Source organism: Bombina bombina, chromosome 1, assembly GCF_027579735.1.
Source record: "Bombina bombina isolate aBomBom1 chromosome 1, aBomBom1.pri, whole genome shotgun sequence".
Lineage (NCBI taxonomy): Eukaryota > Metazoa > Chordata > Amphibia > Anura > Bombinatoridae > Bombina > Bombina bombina.
The window spans coordinates 1,295,925,477-1,295,944,537 of record NC_069499.1 but is presented as its reverse complement, the minus strand read 5'-3'; the positions used below and the strand labels follow the sequence as shown (position 1 = coordinate 1,295,944,537).

The 19,061-nt window shown below is 40.1% G+C and overlaps 1 protein-coding gene across 3 annotated transcripts in view; it reads left to right on the top strand.

Moving 5' to 3' along the window:
• Positions 1-19,061, top strand: part of ZNF507 (zinc finger protein 507) — a 350,567-nt gene that overhangs the window by 137,666 nt on the left and 193,840 nt on the right. The gene's annotated exons all lie outside the window — the stretch shown is intronic.

The window sequence follows — 19,061 nt, the reverse complement described above, 5'->3', positions numbered from 1 at the left end:
CAACTTGATCCTTACTTCACACTTTTTCAAAGTTTTACAAATTTGACTTTTGCCTCAGCTGAGGCCGTTTTTGGGTGAAAGGTTCTCAAACAGTGGTGCCTTCCGTTTAGGTTCCCTGTATTGTCCCTCCCGTATCATCTGTGTACTCTACCTTTTGGTATTGGATCCCATTAGTAATTAAGATGATCCATGGACTCATCGTGTTATTAAAAAGAAAACAAAATTTATGCTTACCTGATAAATGTATTTCTTTTTTGACACGATGAGTCCACGGCCCGCCCTGTTCTTGTAAGACATGTTGTTGGGTATTTTAAACTTCAGACACCTCTGCACCTTGGCTTTTTCTTTCTCTTCCTAACTTCAGTCAAATGACTGGAGTGGGAGGGAAGGGAGGAGCTATTTAACAGCTCTGCTGTGGTGCTCTTTGCTGTCTCCTGCTGACCAGGAGGTGAATATCCCATTAGTAATTAAGATGATCCGTGGACTCATCATGTCAAAAAAGAAATACATTTATCAGGTAAGCATAAATTGTGTTTTTATCCACTCTGTACTGCAGAGATATATCCAGTAAGCACTTTGCAGAGTGTCATTAGGGCACAAGCAACATTCATTTGCTATTTTGAAATTAAATTAAACCGCTTTTAAATCTGTTTCTAATGCAAGAAAGTTAACTATTTTTTTTAACAAATTGGTACAGTGACATAAGCATCATACTGTTTAAGAAACATTGCAATATAATTCTGTTTTTTTTTATTAAGCTTCAAGATCAGCTAGATACACTCATAGTACTATTAGCCCCTCTGAGCCGTCTACCTCTCAGGAATCTATGTCCCGAGAGATTACTACCCTTTCTTTGCTATCCGCTTCACATACAGTTCCCCGCAGCTCAAGTAATCCTCCATCTGGAGGGGGCTTTTTTCCTGCTGACTTTACCGTGCAGTTACAATCGGTGGTGGCTGCGGCCCTGAGTGCCTTACTTCCCTCTAGCAAACGTAAGAGAAAGGTTAAACATAGTTCTCTTGACCTAGAGTCATCTAAATATCTGTCTGACTTAGCTACTATGTCCCAGCTATCCGAGGATGAGTTAACCTCTGTAGCTTCAGAGGGTGAACTTTTGAGAAGGAAACTTCAGTTTCTAAACCTCCTGCAGCGGAGGAAACCTCCTTTAGATTTAAAATTTAAATCAACCATCGGGGGGAACGAGAAGTTTCTTGGTTATGAGAGAAGTCCCTCAGATACTAGAATGGGCGGAGACTCACAGCTGTATGCTGTGAGCGATCCACATTCCGGGTGTGGACAACTGGGAAGCGGATTTCCACAGCAGGCAATCTTTTTACCCAGGGGAATGGTCTCTCCACCGAGGTGTTTGCTGAGATATGCAGCGAGTGGGGGGACGCCTGAGAGAGATCTCAGGCGGAACTGATAGACGCCCTAGCAGTGCCATGCAGGTTCAGACTCATATCTTTTTCCTCCATTAACGCTTCTCCCTTGTGTGGTGGCCCGCATCAAGCAGGAGCAAGCATCTGTGATTCTGATTGCTCCATCGTGGCCGCAAAGAACGTGGTTTGCGGATCTGGTGTGTATGTCCTCATCTCTTCAGTGGAGGTTACCTTGTCGCAGAGATCTGCTGATACAGGGTCCCTTCGTACATCAAAATCTAGATTCTCTGAGGCTGACTGTGTGGAGATTGAACATTTAAAACAAAAGTATATATTTAGGAGCGCTCAAAGGTAAAAGAGGAAAAAAAGTTGTAAGAGGTATAGCTGTGTAGCTCTATATGGAAATTATAAATGACCCCAAAAAAAGGAAAGTTACATATTTATTTTACCTGAAATAAAAAAAAATATAGAGCAGCACTACAAACTGAAAAAGCCCTCACGTAGGGGGGATTTTAATACTGAGAGTGGACAAGCGGATCAGCTGAAGTGTTTGAATGTAACACTATCCAATTGGACCGGAGCAGCTTACAAGATCCGACATATGTGACCTAGCGGCGAAAGGCACAGTACATACGGAGTTTAAGCAGTTAGTAAGTTTGTTTGCGATCCTGTGCTTACTATCACTCCATTATCCAGGTACTATGTAGTATTGTTATTTACTAAAGGACTGCTTTTTTTTTATTTTTTGCTTTTAAAAAAATCATTATCGTAATCGGAGACGTCCGATTTTTTTACTGTTTATTGCTGCAATTTCTTAATATACACAGTTTGTAGTGCTACTATATATTTTTTTATATATCAGGTAAAATGAATATGTAACTTTCCTTTTTTGTTTGGGTTGTTTATAGTTTCCATATAGAGCCACACAGCTATACCTCTTACAACTTTTTTTCCTCTTTTACCTTTAGCCTTTGAGCGCTCCTAAATATATACTTTGGTTTTATCTGTTTTATATCCTAAATTTAGGTGATTTTATGAGTTTGGTGATTAGGCTCTGCGCACACTTATCATTTTGTTTAGAGATTGAATGTTTAGTTTTAGCCAAGAGAGGGTTTTCTAAGTGTGTTATCGACACTTTGATTCAAGCTCGTAAGCCAATTACTCGTCGTATCAATCATAAAGTGTGGAGGACTTACTTGTACTGGTGTGAAGTGCGTGGCTTTTCCTGGCTTAAGGTTAAGGTTGACAGAATTTTATCTTTTTCTCCAGGATGGACTGGAGAAGGGTCTATCTGCTAGTTCCCTGAAGAGACAGATATCGGCCCTGTCGGTGTTACTGCACAGAAGATTGGCCAAGCTTCCGGATGTGCAGTCCTTGGTTAAAGGGACACTGAAATTTTTTTCTTTTGTGATTCAGATAAACCTTGACATTTTAAGCAACTTTCTAATTTACTCCTATTATCAATTTTTCTTCGTTCTCTTGCTATCTTTATTTGGAAAAAAAGGTCCAGACCTTGGACAGCACTTGTTTATTGGTGGATGAATTTATCTAAACATCTAAGCATCTAAACTTACCTTCTTGCTTTTCAAATAATGATACCAAGAGAATGAAGAACATTTGCTAATAGGAGTAAATTAGAAAGTTGCTTAAAATTGCATGCTCTATCTGAATCATAAAATAAAAAAGTTGGGTTCAGTGTCCCTTTAAGACTCTGACTAGGATCAGACCTGTTTTTAGATCTTGGGCTCCACCTTGGAGCCTCAATCTTGTGCTTCGTATTTTGCACAGACTCCGTTTGAGCCTATGCATACTGTTGACTTTAAATTGTTATCTTGGAAGGTTCTTTTTTTGGTTGGCTATTGCAGAGTTTCTGAGATTTCTGCTTTGCAATGTGACCCCCCCCCCATCTTGTTTTCCATGCTGTTAAGGCGGTTTTATGTACTAAATTAGGGTTCCTCCTTAAGGTGGTGTCTGGTCGTAACATTAATCAAGAAGTTGTTGTTCCTTCTTTGTGTCCTAATCCTCCTCCAGAGAAAGAACGTTTGCTTCATAATCTAGATGTTGTTCGTGCCTTGAAGTTTTATCTTCAGGCTACTATTGAGTTGAGACAATCGTCCTCTTTGTTTTCATCTATTTGGGAAAGCGTAGGGGGCAGAAGGCTAAGACAATTTCCCTATCTTCCTGGTTGATTAGTATCATCCGCTTAGCTTAGGAGACAGCAGGACAACAGCCTCCTGAGAGGATAACGGCTTATTCCACTAGAGCAGTGGCTTCCTCCTGGGCTTTTAAGTACGAAGCCTCTATGGATCAGATTTGTAAGGCAGGGTCATGGGATGTGTACCCGGTCCGGTATGAGAGTGCAGTTCCCTTCCGTGTTTTCAGATTTGTAAGGCGGCTACCTGGTCCTCCTTACACACTTTTCCTAAATTTTACAAGTTTGATGCTTTCGCTTCGCCCGAAGCAGCTTTCGGGAGAAAAGTTTTGCAGGCTGTGGTGCCCTCAAACTAGGGTCCGCCTCTTTTTGTTCCCTCCCGTTATTCCTTCAGTGTCCTCTAAAGCTTGGGTATAGTTTTCCTAACAGTAAGGAATTAATTGAAAAGAAATAGAGAATTTTTTTTTATATAAGGATATGGTTTTCTTTTTAAAGACGCAATGAGTTTACGAATTTCATCCTTGTGGGATATTCCCCTCCTGGTCAGCAGGAGGAGGCAAAGAGCACCACAGCTGAGCTGCTATATATAGCTCCTCCCTTCCCTCCCACTCCAGTCATTCTCTTTGCCTACTTTAGTGATAGGAAGAGGTAAAGTGAGGTGTTAGTTAAAGATTCTTCAGTCAAGAGTTTATTTTTAAGTAGTGCCAGAGAGTGCTGCTTTGTTCTAAGGTGTAGCCGTATTCCATATCGGTCACTACAGTAGAGCGATTGGTAGCTTTAGAGCAATAGGAACTGGTGGGACATAATTCTCACTGCGCCTTCTATACATTTATGCTGCCCTTATCCTGATATCCTAAGCAGATTTAACTCAGGCTTATGATTTCTTTCATGTAATTAACAAGAGTCCATGAGCTAGTGACGTATGGGATATACATTCCTACCAGGAGGGGCAAAGTTTCCCAAACCTTAAAATGCCTATAAATACACCCCTCACCACACCCACAAATCAGTTTTACAAACTTTGCCTCCAAGGGAGGTGGTGAAGTAAGTTTGTGCTAGATTCTACGTTGATATGCGCTCCGCAGCAAGTTGGAGCCCGGTTTTCCTCTCAGCGTGCAGTGAATGTCAGAGGGATGTGAGGAGAGTATTGCCTATTGAATGCAGTGATCTCTTTCTACGGGGTCTATTTCATAAGGTTCTCTGTTATCGGTCGTAGAGATTCATCTCTTACCTCCCTTTTCAGATCGACGATATACTCTTATATTTACCATTTCCTCTACTGATTCTCGTTTCAGTACTGGTTTGGCTTTCTACAAACATGTAGATGAGTGTCCTGGGGTAAGTATGTCTTATTTTCTGTGACACTCTAAGCTATGGTTGGGCACTTTATTTATAAAGTTCTAAATATATGTATTCAAACATTTATTTGCCTTGACTCAGAATGTTCAACTTTCCTTATTTCCAGACAGTCAGTTTCATATTTGGGATTATGCTTTAAATTATCATATTTTTTCTTACCTCAAAAATTTGACTTTTTTCCCTGTGGGCTGTTAGGCTCGCGGGGGCTGAAAATGCTTCATTTTATTGCGTCATTCTTGGCGCGGACTTTTTTGGCGCAAAAATTCTTTTCCGTTTCCGGCGTCATACGTGTCGCCGGAAGTTGCGTCATTTTTGACGTTATTTTGCGCCAAAAATGTCGGCGTTCCGGATGTGGCGTCATTTTTGGCGCCAAAAGCATTTAGGCGCCAAATAATGTGGGCGTCTTATTTGGCGCCAAAAAATATGGGCGTCGCTTTTGTCTCCACATTATTTCAGTCTCATTTTTCATTTGCTTCTGGTTACTAGAAGCTTGATGTTTGGCATTTTTTTCCCATTCCTGAAACTGTCTTATAAGGAATTTGATCTATTTTGCTTTATATGTTGTTTTTTCTCTTACATATTGCAAGATGTCTCACGTTGCATCTGAGCCAGAAGATACTACAGGAAAACCACTGCCTGCTGGATCTACCAAAGCTAAGTGTATCTGCTGTAAACTTTTGGTAGCTATTCCTCCAGCTGTTGTTTGTAATAATTGTCATGACAAACTTGTTAAAGCAGATAATATTTCCTTTAGTGATGTACCATTGCCTGTTGCAGTTCCCTCAACATCTAAGGTGCAGAATGTTCCTGATAACATAAGAGATTTTGTTTCTGAATCCATAAAGAAGGCTTTGTCTGTTATTTCTCCTTCTAGTAAACGTAAAAAGTCTTTTAAATCTTCTCTCTCTACAGATGAATTTTTAAATGAACACCATCATTCTGATTCTTTGGACTCTTCTGGTTCAGAGGATTCTGTCTCAGAGATTGATGCTGATAAATCTTCATATTTATTTAAGATGGAATTTATTCGCTCTTTACTTAAAGAAGTACTAATTGCTTTAGAAATAGAGGATTCTAGTCCTCTTGATACTAATTCTATACGTTTGGATAAGGTTTTTAAAGCTCCTGCGGTTATTCCAGAAGTCTTTCCTGTTCCTAATGCTATTTCTGCAGTAATTGCTAAGGAATGGGATAAATTGGGTAATTCATTTACTCCTTCTAAACGTTTTAAGCAATTATATCCTGTTCCGCCTGACAGGTTAGAATTTTGGGACAAAATCCCTAAAGTTGATGGGGCTATTTCTACCCTTGCTAAACGTACTACCATTCCTACGTCAGATGGTACCTCGTTTAAGGATCCTTTAGATAGAAAAATTGAATCTTTTCTAAGAAAAGCTTATCTATGTTCAGGTAATCTTCTTAGACCTGCTATATCATTGGCTGATGTTGCTGCAGCTTCAACTTTTTGGTTGGAAACTCTAGCGCAACAAGTAACAAATCGTGATTCTCATGATATTATTATTCTTCTCCAGCATGCTAATAATTTCATCTGTGATGCCATTTTTGATATTATTAGAGTTGATGTTAGATTTATGTCTCTGGCTATCTTAGCCAGAAGAGCTTTATGGCTTAAGACTTGGAATGCTGATATGGCTTCTAAATCAACTCTACTTTCCATTTCTTTCCAGGGAAACAAATTATTTGGTTCTCAGTTGGATTCTATTATTTCAACTGTTACTGGTGGGAAAGGAACTTTTTTACCACAGGATAAAAAGTCTAAAGGTAAAAACAGGGCTAACAATCGTTTTCGTTCCTTTCGTTTCAACAAAGAACAAAAGCCTGATCCTTCGTCCTCAGGAGCAGTTTCAGTTTGGAAACCATCTCCAGTCTGGAATAAATCCAAGCCTGCTAGAAAGGCAAAGCCTGCTTCTAAGTTCACATGAAGGTACGGCCCTCATTCCAGTTCAGCTGGTAGGGGGCAGGTTACGTTTTTTCAAAGAAATTTGGATCAATTCTGTTCACAATCTTTGGATTCAGAACATTGTTTCAGAAGGGTACAGAATTGGTTTCAAGATGAGACCTCCTGCAAAGAGATTTTTTCTTTCCCATGTCCCAGTAAATCCAGTGAAAGCTCAAGCATTTCTGAATTGTGTTTCAGATCTAGAGTTGGCTGGAGTAATTATGCCAGTTCCAGTTCCGGAACAGGGGATGGGGTTTTATTCAAATCTCTTCATTGTACCAAAGAAGGAGAATTCCTTCAGACCAGTTCTGGATCTAAAATTATTGAATCGTTATGTAAGGATACCAACGTTCAAGATGGTAACTGTAAGGACTATATTGCCTTTTGTTCAGCAAGGGAATTATATGTCCACAATAGATTTACAGGATGCATATCTGCATATTCCGATTCATCCAGATCATTATCAGTTCCTGAGATTCTCTTTTCTAGACAAGCATTACCAATTTGTGGCTCTACCGTTTGGCCTTGCTACAGCTCCAAGAATTTTCACAAAGATTCTCGGTGCCCTTCTGTCTGTAATCAGAGAACAGGGTATTGTGGTATTTCCTTATTTGGACGATATCTTGGTACTTGCTCCGTCTTTACATTTAGCAGAGTCTCATACGAATCGACTTGTGTTGTTTCTTCAAGATCATGGTTGGAGGATCAATTTACCAAAAAGTTCTTTGATTCCTCAAACAAGGGTAACCTTTCTGGGTTTCCAGATAGATTCAGTGTCCATGACTTTGTCTTTAACAGACAAGAGACGTCTAAAATTGATTACAGCCTGTCGAAACCTTCAGTCTCAATCATTCCCTTCGGTAGCCTTATGCATGGAAATTCTAGGTCTTATGACTGCTGCATCGGACGCGATCCCCTTTGCTCGTTTTCACATGCGACCTCTTCAGCTCTGTATGCTGAACCAATGGTGCAGGGATTACACGAAGATATATCAATTAATATCTTTAAAACCGATTGTTCGGCACTCTCTAACGTGGTGGACAGATCACCATCGTTTAATTCAGGGGGCTTCTTTTGTTCTTCCGACCTGGACTGTAATTTCAACAGATGCAAGTCTCACAGGTTGGGGAGCTGTGTGGGGATCTCTGACGGCACAAGGAGTTTGGGAATCTCAGGAGGTGAGATTACCGATCAATATCTTGGAACTCCGTGCAGTTTTCAGAGCTCTTCAGTTTTGGCCTCTTCTGAAGAGAGAATCGTTCATTTGTTTTCAGACAGACAATGTCACAACTGTGGCATACATCAATCATCAAGGAGGGACTCACAGTCCTCTGGCTATGAAAGAAGTATCTCGAATTTTGGTTTGGGCGGAATCCAGCTCCTGTCTAATCTCTGCGGTTCATATCCCAGGTGTAGACAATTGGGAAGCGGATTATCTCAGTCGCCAAACGTTGCATCCGGGCGAATGGTCTCTTCACCCAGAGGTATTTCTTCAGATTGTTCAATTGTGGGGGCTCCCAGAAATAGATCTGATGGCCTCTCATCTAAACAAGAAACTTCCCAGGTATCTGTCCAGATCCCGGGATCCTCAGGCGGAGGCAGTGGATGCATTATCACTTCCTTGGAAGTATCATCCTGCCTATATCTTTCCGCCTCTAGTTCTTCTTCCAAGAGTAATCTCCAAGATTCTGAGGGAATGCTCGTTTGTTCTGCTAATAGCTCCGGCATGGCCTCACAGGTTTTGGTATGCGGATCTTGTCCGGATGGCATCTTGCCAGCCATGGACTCTTCCGTTAAGACCAGACCTTCTGTCACAAGGTCCTTTTTTCCATCCGGATCTGAAATCCTTAAATTTAAAGGTATGGAGATTGAACGCTTGATTCTTGGTCATAGAGGTTTCTCTGACTCCGTGATTAATACTATGTTACAGGCTCGTAAATCTGTATCTCGAGAGATATATTATAGAGTCTGGAAGACTTATATTTCTTGGTGTCTTTCTCATCATTTTTCTTGGCATTCTTTTAGAATACCGAGAATTTTACAGTTTCTTCAGGATGGTTTAGATAAGGGTTTGTCCGCAAGTTCTTTGAAAGGACAAATCTCCGCTCTTTCTGTTCTTTTTCACAGAAAGATTGCTATTCTTCCTGATATTCATTGTTTTGTACAAGCTTTGGTTCGTATAAAACCTGTCATTAAGTCAATTTCTCCTCCTTGGAGTTTGAATTTGGTTCTGGGAGCTCTTCAAGCTCCTCCGTTTGAACCTATGCATTCATTGGACATTAAATTACTTTCTTGGAAAGTTTTGTTCCTTTTGGCCATCTCTTCTGCTAGAAGAGTTTCTGAATTATCTGCTCTTTCGTGTGAGTCTCCTTTTCTGATTTTTCATCAGGATAAGGCGGTGTTGCGAACTTCTTTTGAATTTTTACCTAAAGTTGTGAATTCCAACAACATTAGTAGAGAAATTGTGGTTCCTTCATTATGTCCTAATCCTAAGAATTCTAAGGAGAAATCATTGCATTCTTTGGATGTTGTTAGAGCTTTGAAATATTATGTTGAAGCTACGAAATCTTTCCGTAAGACTTCTAGTCTATTTGTTATCTTTTCCGGTTCTAGGAAAGGCCAGAAAGCTTCTGCCATTTCTTTGGCATCTTGGTTGAAATCTTTAATTCATCTTGCCTATGTTGAGTCGGGTAAAATTCCGCCTCAAAGAATTACAGCTCATTCTACTAGGTCAGTATCTACTTCCTGGGCGTTTAGGAATGAAGCTTCGGTTGACCAGATCTGCAAAGCAGCAACTTGGTCCTCTTTGCATACTTTTACTAAATTCTACCATTTTGATGTATTTTCTTCTTCTGAAGCAGTTTTTGGTAGAAAAGTTCTTCAGGCAGCGGTTTCAGTTTGAATCTTCTGCTTATGTTTTTTGTTAAACTTTATTTTGGGTGTGGATTATTTTCAGCAGGAATTGGCTGTCTTTATTTTATCCCTCCCTCTCTAGTGACTCTTGTGTGGAAAGATCCACATCTTGGGTAGTCATTATCCCATACGTCACTAGCTCATGGACTCTTGTTAATTACATGAAAGAAAACATAATTTATGTAAGAACTTACCTGATAAATTCATTTCTTTCATATTAACAAGAGTCCATGAGGCCCACCCTTTTTTGTGGTGGTTATGATTTTTTTGTATAAAGCACAATTATTCCAATTCCTTATTTTATATGCTTCGCACTTTTTTTCTTATCACCCCACTTCTTGGCTATTCGTTAAACTGATTTGTGGGTGTGGTGAGGGGTGTATTTATAGGCATTTTAAGGTTTGGGAAACTTTGCCCCTCCTGGTAGGAATGTATATCCCATACGTCACTAGCTCATGGACTCTTGTTAATATGAAAGAAATGAATTTATCAGCTAAGTTCTTACATAAATTATGTTTTTCCACAGGGCTATGGGAGGGAGAGGACCTCCTAAACCTGCTGAGCTGCCCTGCTGTCAGGCAGATTTTAAAGGTAAGTGCTGGCTTTTTTTTTCTGGCTCTGAAAAAAAGAAAAAATCAGGACAGAGGAAGTGTAGCACTTTTCTGGGACTTAAAACTCCTTCATATATATAAAGGGGGGATCCTGTGACAGCTTTTTATTAGCAGGCACTGGGGCTGAGGAGAATTTTCTCTGGGGGTTTGTATAGCCTCAATCACGCAGTAAACTTAATATTACTCTGTTAATGTGTTTTTAATTTACTTGGACCGAGCTGACTTTAGGAGGGCTCAGGGAGTGTGATTGATTTGTGTATTACCTAATATGCGGTATTGCACTTTGCCCCCACGTTTACAATGTACGGTTCAGATCTCTTGGAGTACTATTTCTAAAGATAGTAATGGCGACCGGGAGAAGTGTGTGATAACGCCCACGATGGGCGGGGTTATGTTTGGCGCCGTTTTTGGAGCGCAATATTCTATCTCTAGGCAGATTAAGGATTGTTTATCACGCCCACGAGGGGCGGAGCTATGTTGAAGCTGACTGAGGCTGTACTTGCTACATTCCTTCTGTTTATCGGATGGTTGAGCGTTTTTTCCTTTCTAGCACAATACTTAGTGCTGTCATTAGGTGGGTCCGGATTGCGATCCGGATCTGCCTGGGAACTATGTTATGTTGTTAAGAGCATGAAGTTCTATGTGTTGCATGATTATTGAATTCAAGCATGGAGTTCTGATGTATCACCTCAGCAAGGTTTATCTGAGGTGTACATAGGTGTTATGATGCTTGCATGCTATTCTAACTTTTTTCTGCACACACAAATAAAAAGTTGCAGTTTAATATTTAAAGAAACAGTAACGTTTTTTATCTGTTAATTTTATTAAAGGAATGTCAGCTATTCTTTGTTGATTCATCTGTTGTGACTTAGGATGGAACAAAAGCACACAAACATAAAGTTACTTTTAAGATTTAAAGAGACAGTAACGTTTTTTTTGTTGTTTTTTTTTGTTTTTTTTAATAAAGCTTTATTAAGCATAAATCAGTACAAAGAAGATGCAAATAAAACAATCAGCGTAAAAAACAGACTTTGAGCAATTTTTCAAGTATAAAATACAAGGGTATTCATAATACAAACTGGCACAGAATTTTGACATAGGAATAACTGCCAACTAATAGGTTACTCTCATTTTTACATCTGAATTGAGGAGAAATATCTCAAGAGATAGGGTGATGTCCTTTAGTATATGTTCAAAAATAAAGTTTAGTTTATCAAATTAATTAATTGTAGGGCATCACAAGAGTTTTTGGCCGTGTCTGTTCCCATTGTCTCATCTATCGTTAAGTCCTAATATGGAGACAGATAGTCCCTAACAAGGTTACTAAGTAGGGACATCAGGTTCAAATTAACAACAAAAATTGAAAGAGAAAAAAGGCAGCGGTAGGATATGAAAAAAAAAGAAGGGGAAGAAAAAGAGAGAAGAAAGAGGAAAAAAAAAAGAAAAGGGGGGGGGGGGGGGGGGGGAGGGGAAGGAAAAAGGAGAGGGAAATAGAGAAAATTCTCAGAGGGATAATGGATCCACCATGGGACCAAAGACAATAATGAGCATTTGGGCGTCTAAGGAGGTTTAAGAACCCACCTACTCCAGATCGTCCAGTACTTGTCAATACGGTCAGTCGTGTTATAAAAACCTCTCTCCATTGACGCTAAGTAATCTATGAGTTGAGTGATCTGAGCTAAAGTTGGAGCTTCAAGTTTTTTCCATGACCTGGCTATACACATCTTGGTTGCAATAAAAATTGCAACTCCAAGGATTTGTTGGGGTTTTTGTAGTTCCCTAAGACCGATATGCAGAAGGGCTAATGCTGGGGATTTAGGTAATGTGATGCCCAAGTCAGAGAGCAATAGAAAAGTCTCTCTCCACAAGGGGGCAATTTTTGGGCAGGACCACCATATATGTAAATCTGTGCCCTGTTGGCCATATTCCCTCCAGCATTGCGGGGAGGCTGTAGGATATATCTTTGACAACTTATGGGGGGTTAGATACCACTTTAAAAGAACCTTGAAGTAAATTTCAAGGAAAGTTATGCAATGTATAGCTGATTTAGTAATCATTGTCGCATGTTCCACTTCCATCGGGGTAATTTGGACGTCTATTTCACGTCCCCACGCCTTAATCTGCCAGGGTATGATTTCGCTGTAATCGCTGAGGAGTAGCAGATGATGATTTGTAAGTGATTTTATAGGCTTAGTCCCTGCTTGCCATCGTTTCTCCCAAGTAGTACTTTCTCTCAGCTGTGTCTTGGGGAAACCCCAAGCCTGGCAATATTCTAACAATCTATAACTTTCAAACATTAACCATCTCGGAGCCTCTTTCACCTGCGCGACTATTTGTTTAGTTGTTGATAGCCTCTTCTGGGTATAGAGGTCCCCAACACAGATAAAATTCCATGATAGCCAATCCTGTCTATGTATATCTGGGAGACAGTAACGTTTTTATGTGTAAATTTTATTTAAAGGGACAGTCTACACCAGAATTTTTATTGTTTTAAAAGATAATCACTTTATTACCATTCCCCAGTTTGGCATAACCAACAGTTATATTAATATACTTTTAACCTCTATGATTCTTGTATCTAAGCCTCTGCAAACTGCCCCTTTATTTCAGTTCTTTTGACTGATTTGCAGTTTAGCCAATCAGTGCCTGCTCCCAGATAACTTCACGTGCATGAGCACAGTGTTATCTATATGAAACACATGAACTAACACCCTCTAGTGGTGAAAAACTGTTAAAATGCTTTCTGAAAAGAGGTGGCCTTCAAGGTCTAAGAAATTAGCATATGAACCTCCTAGGTTAAGCTTTCAACTAAGAATACCAAGAGAACAAAGCAAAATTGGTGATAAAAGTAAATTGGAAAATTGTTTAAAATGACATGCCCTATCTGAATCATGAAAGTTTATTTTGTACTAGACTGTCCCTTTAAAGAATTCAGCTGTTTATTTGTTAATTCATCCTTTGTGTCTTAGGATGGAACAAAAGCACACAAACATAAAGAGTTACTTTTAAGATTAAAAAACAAAAAAAAAAACAAAAAAACAGTAACTTTTTTGTTTTTATGTGTAAATTTTAATTAAGGAATTTCAGCTGTTTTTGTTAATTCATCCTTTGTGTTTTAGGATGGAACAAAAACACAGAGCAATAATGTTACTTTTCAGATTTAAAGAGACAGTAACATTTTTTTTATGTGTAAATTTTATTAAAAAAAAATAATTCTGAACCTACTCCCCCTAAAGCGATTGCTGTTTAGGAGTCTGTTGACAATGGTCAAGTTATGCCACATATTTCTCTTATAGTGTCCCACAAAATGTGATGGCCCACATGCAGTGCCCTGCGCTACCTTTTACACTCCGCTCGGAGTTATGATGCATTATATGTTTTTCCCATGAGGTAGAAAACATTACTAGAGGAATTATTTCAGTAGTTGTTTTTTCTAATGGTTCCTCCATGTTACTGAAGGAGGAAGATTCTTTGGGATTATCTGAGAGAGAATTCTCAGACTCAGTTGGAATTGTTGCTTTAGGAGTTTTTATCTATCCTGGGCGACCCCAACATAGTACGTCCAGTAAAGACATTTCTGGTGTAATCTATACTACTGCGTCCAGTGAATTATAAGGATGGCCGCATTCCCTATATTTACAAAACTGTTTCCCATCGCCGACTCAGCTAAGGAGGCTTGACAAACATTCCTTAAGGGGGACGGAGTAGTTTCAGCTTAGCTAAGTGAACTACTATACTCTTAGAGGATAGTTGTTGTTTTTTTAGAAGTCCTATGGACAAAAATTACAAGTGGGATGTACACCAGGGCTTACAATGGCAACCAGCTGTGTACTTGGCTACCGTCACTATTGAGACGCCAGATTGGTTTGATGCGTTGTCTGATACTACTAAGTCAGAAACTTCCCTGGATAAAATCCAGGACAGAATAAAAGCATTCAAATTGGCTAATTCCTTTATTTCAACTTATCAAACTGGGAGCATAGGTTGCTCTGTTCCATCTCACAGAGCTTTATGGTTAGAGCCTTGTTCTACGGTTATATGCTCTAAGTCTCAGCTTTTAGTGATTCCTTACTAGGAGAAGACCCTGTTGGTACCTGGTTTAATGGAAATAATTTCTTTTGAAATTTTAAGTTTAAAAAAAAAAAAAGAATCATAGCCTGCTGTTGAATCAAAGACGGCATGAAGGACATGCCCCCGATCCGTGTTCGGATCTTGTAGGGGGCAGACTTTCTGTCTTCGCTCAGGCTTGGGTATGAGATCAAAAGTTTTTTCCTCCCAGAGACAGGTTTTCTGTTTTCAAAATTATCTGTAGATCAGACAAAAGGAGAGGCGTTCTTACACTGCGTAGGAGATCTCTCAGACCTGGGAGTGATTGTTCCAGTTTCAGTACAGGTTCTGGGTAATTTCTTAGTGGACCATCCTTCAAGATGGAAACTATTCGTGTAATTCTTTCCTTGATCCAAAAGGGTCAATTAATGACAACAGTGGATTTAAAGGACGCGTACCTTCATGTGCCATTCACGAGAATCGTCTCAAGTTCTAAGGTTTGTCTTTCTAGACAAATGCTTCCATTTCGTGGCTCTTACTTTCTGTCTTGCCACAGCTCTCAGAGTTTTCATAAAGGCTCCGGGATCGCTGTTGGGATGCTTCGGTTATGGGGCATTGCAGTGGCGCCCTATCTGGACGACATCCTAGTCCAGGCGCCATCTTTATAGCGAGCAAGATTTCTCATGGACATGGTGTTTTCTTTCCCGGGATCTCATGGGTGGGAGGTAAATTTGGAAAAATGTTCCTTAGTCCCAAGCACAAGGTTAACTTTCTTGGGAATCATAATAGATTCCATATCAATGAAGATTTTTCTGACAGAAGTCAGGAAATCAAAGATTGATACTTGTATAGTCCTTCAGTCCACTCCTCGGTGTCTTCAGTGTCTCAGTGCATGGAGGTAATCGGGCTGATGGTGGCGGCATTGGACATCATCACGTTTGCTCGGTTCCATCTCAGACCTCTGCGGCTAAACATGCTCAGGCAATGGAACGGGAATTATGCAGACTTGTCTCCTCGAATAATTCTGGAACAGGAGACAAGGAACTCTCTTCAATGGTGGTTGTCTATGGATCATCTCTCCCAGGGGACTTGCTTTCGCAGACCATCTTGGGTGATTGTGACTGCAGACAACTGCCTTCTGGGGTGGGGAGCAGTCTGGGGCTCCCTTAAGACTCAGGGAGTTTGAACTCTGTCAGTCTGTTCTTTCTATAAACATTCTGGAGCTGAGAGAGCTCTACAATGCTCTTCTGGCCTGGAGTCAGTCACGGTCCAGTTTATCAGGTTCCAGTCGGACAACATAACTTCAGGCGTACATCAATTATCAGGGAGGAACGAGAAGTTCCTTAGCGATGACGGAGATGGCCAAAATAATCTAGTGGGCAGAGGTCCACTCTTGTTACTTATCGGCGATCCACATCCCAGGGGTGGACAATTGGGAAGCGGATTTCCTGAGCAGGCGGATTTTTTATCCAGGGGAGTGGAAACTGCATCCGGAAGGGTTTTCCAACCTGATTCTCAAATAGGGTCGGCCGGAGTTGGATCTCATGGCATCTCGTCAGAATACCAAGCTCCCGTGATACGGGTCGAGGTCCAAGGATCCCCAGGCAGAACTGATAGATGCTCTGGCGGTTCCTTAGTCCTTCAATCTTGCATATCTATTTCCTCCGTTTCCGCTTCTTCCTCGAGTCCTTGCCAAAATCAAACAGGAGAGGGCATCAGTGATCCTCCTTGCCCCTGCGTGGCCTCGCAGGATTTGGCATTCAGATCTGGTGGACATGTCGTCTACCACCTTGGAGACTTCCGTTGAGGAAGGACCTTCTCATCAAGGGCCCTTCACCCAGATCTAGTTTCTCTGAAGCTGACTGCTTGGAGATTGACCCCTTATTCCTTTCCAAGCAGGGGTTTTCTTATTCGGTCATAGAGACCATGATCCAGGCTCGTAAACCAGTGACTAGAAGGATTTACCATATGATATTGCGTAAATATTTTATGGGTGTGAATCCAAGGGCTACTCATTGAGTAGAGTTGGGATTCCCAGAATTTTGTCCTTTCTCCAAGAAGGATTGGAGAAGAGTTTATCGGCAAGTTCCCTAAAGGGTCAGATCTGTCTTATCCATTTTGTTACACAAACGTCTGGCGGTTGTTCCAGACGTTCAATCCTTTTGTCATGTTTTGGTTAGAATTGGGCCTGTGTTTAATCCAATTACTCCTCCATGGAGTCTGAATTTAGTTCTCAGAGTTCTTCAAGGGGTTCTGTTTGAGCCTATGCATTCCTTAGATATTAAGTTATCTTGGAAAGTTTTATTTCTTTGTTGCTATTTCTTCAACTCGAAGAATGTCTGAACTTTCGGCATTACAATACAATTCTCCTTACCTTATTTTTCATTCAGGTAAAGGTAGTTTTGTGTACTAACCTAGGGTTCCTTCCTAAGGTTGTTTCAAGCAGAAACATTAATCAAGAGATTGTTGTTCCTTTCCTGTGTCCTAATCCTCCTTCTCAAAGGGAACGTCTTTTGCACAATTTGGACATGGTCCGTGCTTTGAAATTTTATTTACAAGCGACTAAGTATTTTCATCAGTCGTCTTCTTTGTTTGTCGTTTTTTTTCTGGAAAGCGTAAGGGTTATAAAGCTACAGCTACCTCTCTTTTTGACTGAGTAGCAGCATCCGTTTTGCATATGAGACTGCTGGACAGCAGCCTCCTGAAAGAGTTACGGCTCATTCCACTAGGACTGTTGCTTCCTCATGGGCATTCAAAAATGAAGCTTCTGGGGAACAGATTTGCAAGGCTGCAACTTGGTCCTCCCTTCACACTTTTTCTAAATTTTACAAATTCAATACTTTTGTCTCGGCTGAGGCTGTTTTTGGGAGAGAGGTTTTTCCAGCAGTGGTGCCTTCCGTTTAGGTTACCTGTCTTGTCCCTCCCTTATCATCCGTGTACTTTGGTATTGTATCCCACAAGTAAGGATGAAATCCGTGGACTCATCGTGTCTTTAAAAAGAAAAGAAAGTTTATGCTTACCTGATAAATTTATTTCTTTTTAGACACGATGAGTCCACTGCCCGCCCTGTTCTCTGAGACAGGTTATTGGCTTTTCCTTTTTCTTCCTAAACTTCGGTCGAATGACTGGAGTGGGAGGGAAGGGAGGTGCTATTTATAGCAGCTCTGCTGTGGTGCTCTTTGCCGCCTCCTGCTGACCAGGAGGTGAATATCCCACAAGTAAGGATGAAATCCGTGGACTCATCGTGTCTAAAGAAATAAATTTATCAGGTAAGCATACATTTTCTTTTTATAGCTGCAGACCTTGTTTTCTGAATACTTCAATTATTGAGTCAATACAGATAGTTGTGCTCAGGCATTATAGTAATGCAGCAACAGAATAACCCACACTAGTAGGTAAAAAGAAATGCCTATGAGCACAAATTGAAAATACATTGTAAGTAAATTATACACTTAGATACTTAAAATGTAACTTTTATTGATACTAGTTTTAAAACAGACAGCTTCAGGAATTGCTGCCCTGCAACAATTTAAAATCACAGCAGTACTGGTCATGAAAGTTAAATAAAGCAATATTTAACTAATTTAGGGGACCTCCGTTTATTTTTCATTTGCTCTTCACTGGTTATCAATACAATTGACTTAATTCATCTTTATTTTTTGATTACTTATACTGCGCAAAGCCAGGACGGCAGTTAGACCTTGCAGTTTAACTTGTTGGTTAACTTTATTGACACTCAAATGCAGTTCTAATAAAAACCGGAATATTATTTGTAGCCTCAGCAGTCCTTAAGGGTAGTTATATTGTAAACTCATTGTGACTCAATTTTGTTGGAAAGTTTTACAAGCTAAAAAGGGATCTATAGCAGTGATCAATTTGCATATATTACGCCTACACAGTATTATCCCTTTATATATTGACCTTTGCTTTCCAACTTATAACGTAATTAATTATATAATAAACGTATGTTACTTCTGGCTCATATATATAACTAGTTTGCCATCATAGTAAAGACTAACTATAAACAAAATAGTTGAATATTGCTTTATTTAACTTTCATGACGAGTACTGCAGTGTTTTTAAATTGTTGCAGGGCAGCAATTCCTGAGGCTGTCTGTTTTAAAAACTAGTATCAATAAAAGTTACATTGTAAGTATCTAGTGTATCATTTACTTAAAATTTATTTTCAATTTGTGCTCATGGGCATTTCTTTTTACCTACTAGTGTGGGTTATTCTGTTGTTAGCAAGGAATGAAGTTGTGAACTCTCCCTGCCTTATGGAAGGAAAACATAATTTTTGCTTACCAGATAAATTCCTTTCCTTCCTGGCAGAGTCCACTACTCCGCCCGTAATTTATTTTTGTTGGGCGGCTCCCTTTTTATATTATTTCTTCTGGCACCTTTTATACCCGGATGTTTCTCCTACTTTTCCTTGTTCCCTCGGTAGAATGACTGGGGGGATAGGGGAAGTGGGAGGGATATTTAAGCCTTTGGCTGGGGTGTCTTTGCCTCCACCTGGTGGCCAGGTGTTGTATTCCCAACGGTAAGGAATGAAGTCGTGGACTCTCCCTGCCAGGAAGGAAAGGAATTTATCTGGTAAGCATAAATTGTTTTTTAAAAGATGGCTATTTTTGCATTAA